Here is a 13779-nt window from a genome sequence, read left to right on the forward strand (position 1 = left end):
GATATGTGTGTGTGAGCGTATGCATAGATCATATACAAGGCCATGGCAATAGCTGAATGGGGATGATTTGTTTTTGCTTGTTTGTAAAGGTGCTGTATTGTTGTAAAAGAATACCGGACTTTAAGTCAGCTAAACATGCATAGACTCTTTATGTTAATATTTTGACATTATGGATTTCCTTTTTATTGCATGAGCATATTATTTTAAGGCCAGAAGCAATGCATTTTGTGGAAAATATAACTAGAAGTAAGGTTCAGAAGTGCTACTACAGTACCCTATCTGAAGCATAAACTTTGTTGAATGTGAGTTTTATAAATCAGTAGAAACCCTTAATACTATTATTAATTGGATTTTTCAAAAGTTTTTAAAATCCTAATGTTAAGTAACTTAGCAGTTTATTTTCTGTTAGATCCTGATTATTGTTTTTATTGGTAACAGTCTCAGCTAGAAGTGTTAAAAGTTAGCTTTTGTGGGGACCATAATGCAACAGACTCACTTTAGAATATTTTGACACTCAGAAATGTCATTGGGTTCATATTTCAGCTATCAAGTTTGAAAAGTCAGACTTTTAAAAAGATAAGCATACATGTCTTTATTTTGACATGCAAGGTCAAGGCTAGAAATGTGAAGATTTCCTGGATACTCTCTGCCTACTTGGTTTAACTGAATTGCCTCTGAATATTAATGTGCTGGTTTAATTCACTCTTTGAACCTTTGAGAAGGGATCTCTATCATTTCTACACATCTAGAGAAGTGAAGGCCTCATGTAGATCCACCTTGTCTTTTGCAAAAAAAAAAAAATGCTTTAATATTTATTTAATACCATAGAGGTGAATAAACTGAAATAGGTAACATGTAAGTTAACTCATAACTCACCCCAATGTTATAAGTTAACTTAACTATTTCAGGTATTTGCTTCTTGGTCCAGTTTGCGCTGCTCACTTTGCTGAAGTTTTTACCAGAGACTCAAGGATATTATCTCCAAAGTAGTATATAAAAGAAGGTATTAACAACAACAAAGATATCTTATAATGTTATTCTTAATGTGATAGTTCTAAAGATCATTACACTAAAGTTATAAATTACCCCTGGACCTTTTTCTTTTTCTCCTTTGAAAGGTATTGATGAAGGGCACAGTGGTTGTACCTTGTGAAAGTGTAGTTCTAAATTTCTGCCAACTGAATTTAAGTGTAATTAGAGACCGGGACCCATAAAATGAGGGGCAAAGGGCTAATTACACTTGTCGGTAACCAGCTGTGTCCATAAGTAACCCTGTTTTGACCCAATTACTAGTAAATCCAGTTTTTAATCCTGTAGACAGTTGATGGTACACTCGTAGCTGCATGATGAAGGGCATTAAACTTGGCTGTGATATTGAGTGGTTTCGCAGAAGACCTGCCTCCATAGCATTTGGAAACATTGTGAAACATTAAAATTCAGTTGCTATTTTTCCATCTCAAAATATTTTTTTAGTTGCTGCTCAGTTGTGGCTACAGAACAGTCCCCCTTTGAGTAAAGCAGCACTATTGCTTAATGACATGCTGTGTGGTTAACGAGATTCAACTGCCACATCAAGGACTTTTTTTTAATAATAAATAATTTCAAGATTTTAAATTTACTTATGAAATGAACTTGTTATAGCAGCTTATCAATGCAAACGTTGTCCTTATTCTTTGTCTAAGAGAAACTGAAATTTAATTTACAGTGCCTAAAAAATGTGGTAAAACATTTTGATTTGAATAAGGAGGAAAAAATAAACATAAATTTACTTCTGGTGGAGTTTCATCCTCAGAGCCACAACTCGTTAAATGTTAGTGAAATAACTGTGTTAAGAATTAATTTAAAATTTTTTGAATGTGTAACTAAGTATTTGTATTTCAAAACCTGTGTTTCATATATATGTGTGTGTGTATGTCTGTAACTAGCATATGATGTGATTCTTGGCATAGTATTTAGAATCCTACCTTTTAGAGAGTAGTCTTCCTATGTTCAATTTTGTGGCTAAAATAGATCAAAAACATATTTTAAAACAGTTAAAGTAATCCTGTGACTCATTCCTGAAGTTCTGAAATTTGGGAGCATTATGAGGTTTCCGTGCCAGTAACCGCTAGATCATTTGTATTGTTTCAGAGAGTAAACAGAAGGAATTTAGAAAACTTGTAATATCCTGACTTCTTTAATAAAATGTGTTCTATGTATTGCTACAACCCATAGTCCAGCCTTTTGTGAGTTCTTGAGCCCTGAGATGGAGGTAGCCTGTGTAATCTACTATTTTTAGCAAGTTAGGAAAGCAAACCAAATACTCTCTGAGAGGACCCTGGGAAATGGCTGTACCCTTCAGCTGTGCTGTTTCAGACTTTGGCCAGGCTCCCAGGTGACTTAGGTTTATAGCAGACTTCTACACAGAAGAGGAGAATTCATTTCATTAAAAACAGAAGTCGAACAGTTCAAGAAAGTATTTATGTGAAAGAAATCAATTGGCATATTACTAAAGGGACTAGGAAGAAAATCAGCTGATAGTATTTTAGTTGCATATTGGTGATTTTAAAGTTTAAATAATTAACTTAGATGAATTTACTACATGAAAACATAGAGTCCTGTATCATAATAAATGTTGCTAACTAAAATGAGAATATATGATAATGAGGGGTATGGGTACAGATACGTATACTTATTAAGTATATTGGAAATAGAATGATAAAAGTAAGAAGGAACAAAAGTTGTAATAATGAGTGCTCGTTTGTAAATTAAATACTTTAAGGACTTAATTTTTCTCAATTTTGCTTTTATATTTGTGTTGATTTACAACAGTCTAAGAGTAAATTCATATTGAGAATTACATTGCTTACAAATGATAGACTTGAGTGTTTTAGCTACTTCAGAAATCCTGAACATTTGAAAAGGTGCTTTATTTAGTGCTGGAGAGGAGTTTTGTTTTTCGTATGGCTTGTGAAAGAGATACCAAAAGAGAAAAAATTTAAAAGAAAAATGTCAACACTATAAGCTACTGTTAGAATATTACATTTCAGAAATGATGATTCAAATAATAGTTTATGGCAAGTTAGCTAATTTCTTCAGTGGTAATCTAACTAAAATTTAGGTAGTTGATATAAGAGAAACCCTACAGAATGTATTTAAATGTGGTGCCAAGTTATTTATATTATCAAAAATAAGCTTTAACCATATGATCAACAAAAATAGTCTCTTGCTCACTGAATTCTTCTTTTTGAAATATCCATTTATTTTGGGGGTGCAGAGGGAGGGGGAATATAACCTTTATGTTTACTATCTATTTTCCAAAAATTTAGCAAAACTCTTTTACCCTTGAAAAGTTTAGTCCCATTCTCTTATCAAATTGGGCATTTTTGCTGAAGATAATTAATTGCTCATTTCCATTACATGTGTTTGTGTATATAGATAGCTTAGCTGATCGAAGTTACCAGACACATCGAAGACCAGATTCCAATGCAAAGTGGTGTGGAATGAAGGGCACAAATAAACACATTTAAACTCCCTGTGAAGACCTTGCAGAATATATGAAGTAGAGAAATCGGCTATTAGAAGACACACAAATATGTAAACACCCAGCTGAATGAGCAACTAGAAAACTCAAAGTTAGCAGTGCAAATAAACCAGTCTCCAGATGATTACACAGGGGTAGGGTGACATAACTGGACATAATAAAAAGGTCTCAAAGGTGTTTACAGTTAAAATTTAGCAGATCTTCCATTGTTAGTGCAGTTTATCAGTGTTGCAATTACCTGTGTTGCTGGTGCTCTAAGTCCCCAGTTTTTCCATCACATCTTTTAAACCAGTTTCACTGTTAATTCTGACAAAATGATACCCTGCAAATTTCAGGCTACGTATCTAGTTCTGAGTTAAAACTTAGATCTAGGAGGCTTCTAATTGGAATAACTTTTACCTAGAATTTTGTTGTTACTGTTTGTTTGTTTTGCTAGTGGCATGTCCCTTGTGATATTAAAACTTTGACAGAGTATTATATATACATGTAACTCTATAGGTACATTTTCAATATAACTTTCAGTGGCCTGTTGACACAAGACTCCCTCATTTCTCCTAATGACTTAGGAGATGAACTATCTGTAAGCATAACTTGTGTACCAGGGCGTATCATGTGAAAGTTCAAATTGTATTCTCTAAGCAGAAACTTTACACCTTTGTAAAGAGCACCCTGTGTTCTTTCTTTAATGCAGTTCTCAATAGCTGCAGCTGCTTTGGTAATACAGTTTTACTCATTTACCTATTTATATTCTTACAGTTTAGACTCTTTTTAGGATAACATTTTTTAAATAAAGATTTTAAAACTTTTGGACAAATTTCAAGCTGTGTTATGAATCATGATACCTAAGGCACTAATTGTAGAACTAGTTATTATTTTTTTTTTCTTTAATAAGATTTTGGTACACCACTTCTGTTTTTTCTTTTTCTCATAAAAACTTGCTTCAATTTGTGTGTGACAAACTAAAACCAATTTAAACCTAAAGCAATGTGGCACTTGTAATCAAGTTCAAACTTTAACTGCAACTTAGTCCTCTAAACGTACACAAAATTGTGATTCCACGAATAGCCTCAGAACAATTCCATGCACAAGGCTGTTGCTAACGGCTGTTTGTAACTTAAAAGAGCCTGTGCAGCACGGGGTAAATCTTGTATTCAGGAAGTGTGTGACGTGCGCCCAGTTCACGCGAGAGGTGAGAAACTGAATGTTTCTCAGACTCAGCACAGACACCTAGGGACCTAGTTTGGGAGGCTTATCCTGTCATTTTCCTTGCCAAGGGTAAGTAGAGGATTTCAGCTATCAACGTCGCTAATCTGTTACCTTTCATGCTGAGCAGTGTCTCTGTCTTCCCACAGACTTAGACAAAGCTTCTTATTTTTTTTACAAAGAGATCCTATTGAGCAAATTTTGAGGGTTTTTTTTTTTTAACTTTAGCAGAAACACATTCTGTCGTGCTTGTAAAGAGGGGAGCAATTTCTATGTTAACAAGCCCCCAAATTATGACCGTCAGTGGAAGTGGATAACTACGTAGATGGTCTTTGATTTAGCACTGATGATAGTTATTAATATGCAGAAACTTCAGTAAAAGCAACTGGAAAGGCTTGTTAGAAATACTTAGTTGTTTGAAGTGTGGTGGATTGTTAGAATAGTGATTTCTTGGTGACTTTCACTATAAACAAGAGTAGTTCTAATGAGGACATCGTATTCTAATACTTATTTATAATAAACAACCTCAGAGGTTTTAATCTAATGCTATATTTCTTATACAAATAACATCAACTGCACATCCCCTACAGCATTATTTATACTTTTGGCACCTTCTTGAAAGATTTTCACTTTGAGATAAAGTGAAATTTGATTTGTTAGAAGTAAAACTTTCTATATTAGCACTTGTGTTTTGAAAAATACTGATAGTTATAACCCCTTATACATTATTCTTTGACTGAAAGGCTGTATCCCGGACACCTCTGGGCCTCGGCCATCTCTGACCAGTATTCTTCTTCTTGTGTTATCTCTGAGTTCTTTCCAGCTTCTCGCTACCCAGCTTCAGAACTGTTGGTTCTGATCCCTCTTTGTATTCCTCTCTGGAGTCACACAGAAATGATTTAGACATTTTGTCTTTATGGAAGTACACTCAACATTGAGTAACAGAGATGCCTCCCCTCAGCATGTGGCATAAACAAATTAAGGGTTTATATTTCAGTTGCTGTCCAGGCCTATGTGATGACTTCACAATCGCTAGAACTTAGGCTTCTTCACTCTTAAGTCCTGAGGAGCACATGGCTTCCCACCGTAGGTTTATTTAAAAATTGCAAGATGGCTACCGCGGTGCTAGCCATTATATCTGCATTCCAGAAAGCAGGAAGGGGCAAGGGCAAAAGAGACCACAGCCCAGCCCACTTAGGCTCCTTTTAGCAAAAGTCCTCTAAGCTTCACCCAGTGATTTATCCTGGTCTTTCACTGGCAACAAGGATAGCTGGAAACTATAGTCTTAACTGTTGCCCTGATTGAAACCAAGCCTCTGAGTAGTTTAGGTAGAGGTTGGGGAAATGGATATTCAAAAGGCAGTCACTGGGATGAGAGTTAGAGAGATTTCTTTCCCCCGCCAGAAAACTTCCAGAATCAAGTAACTCTCCCTGACAAGCACCTGAGTCTGGGGGTAGTTGAGGGGAGATCACTTCTGAAGAGAAACTTGTAGCTCCTTATCTTGGCAAATCTGTCATGAGTTCTGTCTTGGTTGATTAGAGTTGTCCTTTTTTTTTTTTCCTTTCAAATCATGACATATTTCATCAATAAAAATCTAGCATATCACAAATGGATTTATTTTTACTTATATAGAAGAAGAAAATTGTTTGCTTCATTTTTTATTTTTCCTATTGCTAGTGCATATTTATATATACAGTTAAATATTTATAACTGGAATATAACAGGAATGCATGTCATAAAAAAATAGGTCCCAGATGATTTTGACAAAAGAATCTGTAGTTACTCTGATGTCTTATTTCTGTTTCTTCTGCAAATACACTTTATTTCTATTTCCTTTGTATGAAGCAAAATAAAATGAGTTAAAATTACTCTATGCTGGTCAGTATTTTCAATGCTTTTAATTTTTTCATAGCATTTAGTCCTCACAAAAACTCTTTGATGAGTTACCGGTATTACTTCCATTCCTCAGATGGCCACACTGAAGTACAGAGAAGTTAAGTGATGTTCACAAAGTCACTTAGCCAGTAAAATGTGAGCTCCAAGCCTGGTAACCTGATTTCATGCCTGCCCTTTTAACCACTTGCCTTTAAAACAATGCTTCTTAATATACATATCCACATCCCAAGGATTCAGCAAAGAAAACACCTGAACAGCAGTGCTTAAGAATAAAAATTAATATTTAAGGCAGATTTGCAGCATAGGGCCTAAAACAGTAAATACTCAAAAGTATATTTTAAGTCAGCAGATGAATCAATGAGTGAACACAAAACAGCAGCAAGAATGCTAACAACTTTTAAAGATTATATATCTGTTTTAAATATATGGCCAGGGAGGAAAAACATTTTAAATTAATCATGTTAAAATAAGCAGCCACTGTATAAACTATATAGTTATCCCCCAATGCATAAAAAAGCCATATTCCAAAGTTTTAATTCTTTGGAGAGCACTTTCCCACAGAAGCAGCGTGGTTAAGTCATTAGGCCGACCCTGGGAAGCCTGAGTAACCCATAGGATGCTTGAGTTACAGTCCAGTGCGAACAGTTCCCTGGAAACTGATTATTCATTAAGTCCAGGAGGCTTCCCAGAAGCATCATGAGTACCACCTTACCCGTACATCTTAAGTAATGCTAGTGTCATGGACCCCAGTTGCTTTTGTCACTGTTTCAATGGAAAAGATGTATGTCAGGTTTCAGTTTGCAGTTTGCAGCTTTAGAAATTCATCTTGGCCTAATGCAAAGGTGGTGGCCTTCCCCAAACTCCTGGACACTTTCTGCAAGCCAGTGTGAGAGGCTTGCTCACTCTCCGCTTGGGCTCGTCCTGTGCCATGGAGGGGCTGGCTTTCAATAGGTCAGTGGCTCAGAATCAATAGGGACTAATGGCAGGGTATAGAATGAGGGGCTGAGGTCCACAGCTTCCCCAGGGTGGGAAGACGTCTCTGTCAAGATGTCTTCTAAGTAACCTTTCTTTTTCCCTAAGGGCTCAACCTGCTTCCTTTTCAAATGTATAGCTTTTTGGTCCTGAGTCTGGTCCACTGTGGACCTTAATATTAATGAATAGCTTCTTCCCATGCTCTTTACTTTCTAAAGTTATCGAAAGTGTAGCTTTGTTTTGATACTGTTTCTTTCTAATTACTAGCAGAAATGGGGAAAGATAGGTGGATGATGGGAAATACCAAACTGAATTTTTTTTGTTTGCCTGTTTTCTGGCCATTTTATCACAGGCTTTAGTCAAGGGGTCAGCAGTAAAGAACCAGATGTGAGAAGGAAGACATTTAGGAGGTGATGGGGGTTGGGCATCCTACCATTCAAGGAGTATAACTTAAACATCTCCTAGGTCAAACTTTGGGAAGGCAGATAGTAAAAACACAGCCGTCCAGGGCAGATAGCTTACCGGGAGATCAGTGCTGGGAGGCGGGGTGGAGTTCAGAGGGGGAACTTCCCAATAGCAACTGGAGGGTCATTGGAAGAGAAACTTGGTGAAGAGAGAAAAATGTCTCTGGTGGTTTATCTTTCCTTTTTCCCTCCCTTCCCTGTCACAACTACTAATTCTGAGACCACAAGTGGGAAGAGAAGAACTGGAGGGAATCCCCAATAAGAGTTCTCACCGCCACGGGCCGCTGGACAGGGGCGGCTCTGCCTGCACCACCACCTCTGGTCTGTTGGGACTTACCTGTATTTCAACTCTGGGTTGCAATTTTAGGCCCAGAAGGATTCTTCTGATGCTATCTCAGTTTATTCAACAATATTTATATTTTAATTTCTGTTAATGTTAGGTTGAAACTCACTGTTTATTGAGATCCAGCACTGTTTTCTCAAGACCCCATATGACTCCAGGCTTCTTATGTTAGAATTTATCTCTTGTATAAAATTCAGATTTACTGTGGAGGCTTCTGGTTTTCACAATCACTTAAATACTTAAGTCCAGGCTGTTCTCAAATAAGGCAAGAAGCATCTGCTGTTAATAGTTGACAGTAAATTACACAAAGTAAAACATGGAAAATTAAAGTTAGAAAAACTGGGAAGCTTTTCTATCATTTTCAATTTTCTGCACAAGCCCGGACATAATCAGTGTTTAGGATCTGCTTGTGACGGATAAATTACATCTGTAATTCATTCTTTTCCGTGTTACTGCATTCAGAGGATAATTTGCTTTCAGATATCTTTGCTCATCTAATATTCTGAAGTCGTTCATGGACTGAAAAATTTAAGTCTAGTAACATCTTCCAATCCCAGGAAGCTTTTAGAACTAAACAGTGTTAACTTACCAAATGGGCCAAGTTAAAAAAAAAAAAGGTTTCAGAGAAAAACAGAGCCAAATTTATCATGCCTGAAATAAGATTCCTCTTTGGAGACGACATTGCTTTTCATAAAACAATTCTCTTTTAAGGGAGGCAACCAAGAAATGAACCATGGAGAAATAAGTAACTAAAGAATTCATTATTTATATAAAGAATCCTGTTAAGAAAGATCTGTGCCGTGAATGAACTATCTTTCTTCACATTATCTCTTATCTCTTCATGGCTAAGTGGAAACTAATAAAATCTAAATCTAGCCATGAGAAAAAAAATTATCATCATGATTTTATTTATTTAATTTTTTTCACTATTATGAAATATTACTGCCAGATACTGCCTTCTCTGAGTCATAGCACAGTGATAAATTGAAAACAAATGTACATTTTAAAAAAACCCAATATATTTAAAAAAAAAAAACCCTCAAAAACAAACTCATCTTAAACTCAGATAAACTAAAGAGTCATATCCACATTGAAGAAGAGTCATCTTTGTGGCAAATTTTTGCATGGTAGACTACTTAAGTAGGTCCCCAGCAAATCTTTAACCTATGATTAACATATAGTAGCTTAACGTGTAACATATACTGGGTTAGATGTCCATAGTGAGAAATGCAAAAATATTATTACTGTTTTTTAGAGTCTTTATTAGCTACTCTTGGCTTCTGTGTTTCCTGCTAAGAATGAATAATGCTGGAAGAGAGATTTTCACCAGAAACACATATTTTTGTATTGAAGGTTTAGGAATTGAAAGAAATTGCAGACCAAAGTATTTGCCACTTCTGCCTCTCAGTTAAGGGAAAATAACCCATTCTCTCCCCTCCCGCCTTTTCATCATTAATTACCTGCTATGTACCAGACACTGCAATAGGCGATTCTGCTTCAAGGGTCACACACAGAGCCTTTTTAGAGGCTTGATAAGCTAGTGGTAACTGTAAGCTTTCAAGCTTCTGAGAAGTACAATGAAGATAAAAATGATCATAGAATAATAAAACATTGTTTTAACTCTTCTATTCTTTAGTATTAAAATATCCCAGTAGGACACAAATTTTGCCCACGTAAAATGTAGGTAGACATTAAATGTCCTCATATGTGTCTGAAGGTTTATTGTGAAAAACACTGGAAGCCGTTAACGTAGTCAGCATGAGAGAGCAGATGAATCTCAGCTCTGGTTATGCTGCTGCTAGAGAAGCTGTGCTTGTATTAGTAGAACGGGTTTATGTGGTGAGAGATTTGTACCAGATCCATTATCATATTCATAATTCAGCAAGATAAACCTAACTCAGATTGGTGTTCAGGTACCACGTGTAGAAATGGTTAATTTTCCTCCCCTCATTCGATCATCATCTATTATATAAAACGACAAGGCTCAGAATGATGAAGTAACCTGTGTGGGTTTCAACATTCAGGAGCAGTCGAACCGGGGTTCAGCACAGGCAGCCTGTCTTCAGAACCTGGGATTTCAGCCTTCACTCTTGAGTTTAAGACAACTATGCTTCTAAAAGCATGATCATGATCACTCACACTTTTTCTTATTTCAGAAAACCGTCCCTGTATTATCACTAATCAGATTTTTAAATTTAAAATGGAAATTTTTACTAAGTTTTTAACTAGAAGTTTGATAAGATAGAGAGTCTAAACCTTAGGTCAGGAAGAATTTTGAAAGTCATGCCAGAATGGAAACAGTATAGAAAATCAGAAGAATAGGCTGTTCTGGGAAAAAAACAAATGAGAGTTTTCAGAATTCCAAGACAAAGCTTGGAAGTGAAGTGCAGGGCACCAGATAAGGAGGTTTTCATTTCATAATTATCTTTATGATTTTTTTTGCATAAAATAGAATATCCTTTCTTATTCAAGGAAGTAGTATAACTGATATTTTTCTAATACATAGAAACTATGAGACATTATTTTGTAAGTAGCTGAGAGTTCCTTCTTCATATTTCATGAATTTTACTGGGCATTTATAGTAATATTGGAAACAAAAAACTGTGTCTGAATCTTTCTAAGTCTTTGTAAGTTGTACTGTAAGAAATTAAAATCTAGATTAAACCATTCACCCACCTCATTGACAGTGATTCATATGTCTTCGTATTATATGTCACACTTAGGTATTTTTGATAACTGTTAATACTATATTTTAAACATTAGCTGGGAATAAAATTTTAGTAATTAATTTAATTCCTTGTATATTTGTATAGTACTTACTATATTAATAATGCTGGAAGCATGCCAAATCTAACATAATGGGTCAGCATTGGTATAGAAGTCAAACTTATTTTGTGTTCAAAACCAAATTGATCACAGGGAAAAGTGAGCGGTATTCCTTGCCTTTTGATTTCATTTCGTTTGGCATTTTTTTCATTTGGTTTGCTTTATAGTTTTACTTTTTTTTCTTTTTTCTTTTTGTGTTTTTTGAGTGTCTAGATTGACCTTTATGCTCTTCTTCTTGGGATGAAGTTTACAATAAACACTATTTTAAAGCAAATAATATTGATGCCAGGAGTAATGAGAATGTGGCCACTGATGGTTTTCACTTAGTCTCAATGCTACCCTGGAATTTTTAATTGAAGTAGCATCTGCAGAATAATTGCAAAAAGCCCTATGCAAAAATATATAAGTAAAAAAGTGTTCAGGGCAGAGTAGGACCTGGTTAAGAGCCAAAACCGTGAATGCAGTTAGGTCTGGATTTGATTCTGTCAGTCACTTCCTGGTGACTTTGTGCCAATCACTTCTCCTCCCCAAGTCTCAGTTTCCTCCTCTATGAAATGGGACTGATGATACCTGCTTTGAAGGTTTGTGAGGATTCAGTGAAATCATTTACATAATATACATCACTCCATGCAATATCTCGCCCAATGTAAACATTCCATGCCTAGTAGCTGGTCCTGGTGTTGTCTGAATGCTGGAGTTCAGTCTCAGTTATCTTCTCCTTATGAGAACTTTCCTTGTGTCAGAAGAAATGTCACATTGATTTGCTTATTGTACTACAGGTGTTTATCCATTATTTGATTAGAAAATTTAAAAAAGACTTACATGGAATGTGTATAAACGTGCATTATCACGTACTAACTTACTCACCTGTTATCAAGAGAAAACGCCTCGTAACCTTTAACGTGCGTACCACTTGACCTTGAGCTCACTGAAGTAGTATTAATAAAATAAGTCAGTATTTATATCATTGTCTGTGCCTGAAAACCCGTTTCATAAATGCAGTTATTTATGAATGGAAAGTGGTTGTAACCATCTGTTCCAAGTTTAATTTCATTTAAAACTAATGCCTCTTTAGCTCTATGTTGGTCTAAACTAAATAATTCATATTTGTTATTTCAAATATTGCATTGTTTGTGTAAATTTCTTCCCCAAACACTCACCTAAGACTTTGTTTCAAAAATAAAATTGTTTATTCAGTAAAGTACCTGCACAGGAGGTTAAATATTGAAGTCGTTTTTCATGATTTGCACCATCCCTACTCTGTGCTTTTTATATCTGTATAACCTTACTTGGTAAAATATTTACCACTTACTTCCTCAGGGGTGTAAAGGACCATCCAAGTCTGAGCGATTCCACTTATCACATCCTCTTTTTTTTCCCCCTTTTTTTCCCCTTTCACTATTCCTCAGCACTGACAGGAGTCCAATTCTAGTCCAGTGAAATGGTCTCTTTTGCTCCACGATATTTAAAGGTGCTGGCCTAATACACAGGTCTGAGACTGTTGACTTTGGTTAGAAACGAGAGAGTATGTAGTTTTTGCAGCAAGTTGGGGGGAAATACTTCAGCTTCCTGATTTTATTGTCTCTTCAGAAATAGTGTAGCTTCGGAGTTTCCTATGGCTAGCCCTAAGGTTCTCCTTTGCAGTTGTGTGTGCATTTTGTTATATTCTAATTCCAAGTAGGATTTGTGCACTTACGATTTGATTTATTGAGCCATGCCACTGCCTTCTTGTTAAGGCTATTGATTATTGCCCATTCTGTTCTGCTGTGTATTGATTTAGTATGTGGGAATGAGCTAATTGCATTACTTGATGTTGAAAGAGGATCAAACACGTTTGAGGGAGATGCTTGTAGCCTGTTTAATTGAGCTGGCTATTTAGGCTTTAAACATGTTGTGAAACAATTAGGAGAAAGTACAGGAGGACCTCTGAGGGCAGGAAACATAAAATTTGTTTTCAGCAATTTTTAGCAATGCTAAAAAAAAGTGTGCAGTTAGTCCTTCCTGGCATTAAATGGTTAATTGATCCTTAGTTAGCAGATGTGTAAAAGCTGGGATTTTCCCCTATGTCTCTTTTAAAAATCAAGGGAGGTAACACCCTTAGATGCTCGCATTTTATTGAGGAAAAAAATCTCTTGTTTTTAAGAATGGTTTCATGTTGAAACCACATATTATTGGATACAAGTAGAAATTACATGCAGGATGTGTATGGGTCTGTAGGTGCTAACATTTGGGGGGAAAATTAAGAAAATTAAGCTAACGATTAAGCTAGGAATAGGACAAATTCTTTTTGTCTACTTTTTGTTTCATGTTTCTTAGCTAAAAATATTTTTCCATGCAAACAATAACATTTAAGGTAAGGCTAATGTTTACTTATTTTCCTTGACATTAATTGAGTTTTCTAAACTTTAGACAAATCCACACTTAATGTAAAAAAAGTAACCTTCAGAATGAGATCATGGTACCGTGGTCCTCTAATGAATGTTACCTTTTGTTTTAGCAGCTCAGTTGGCTCTAATCCATGGAAAAGTTTTTATTTCTGATCCGCTCCAAGG

General features: G+C 35.7%; 1 protein-coding gene across 18 annotated transcripts in view; it reads left to right on the forward strand.

The window, feature by feature from the left end:
- The window catches only part of MBNL1 (muscleblind like splicing regulator 1), a 190390-nt gene that overhangs the window by 52924 nt on the left and 123687 nt on the right, over positions 1 to 13779 (forward strand). The window lies entirely within an intron of this gene.

Source organism: Camelus dromedarius, chromosome 2 (assembly GCF_036321535.1).
Source record: "Camelus dromedarius isolate mCamDro1 chromosome 2, mCamDro1.pat, whole genome shotgun sequence".
Taxonomy (NCBI): domain Eukaryota; kingdom Metazoa; phylum Chordata; class Mammalia; order Artiodactyla; family Camelidae; genus Camelus; species Camelus dromedarius.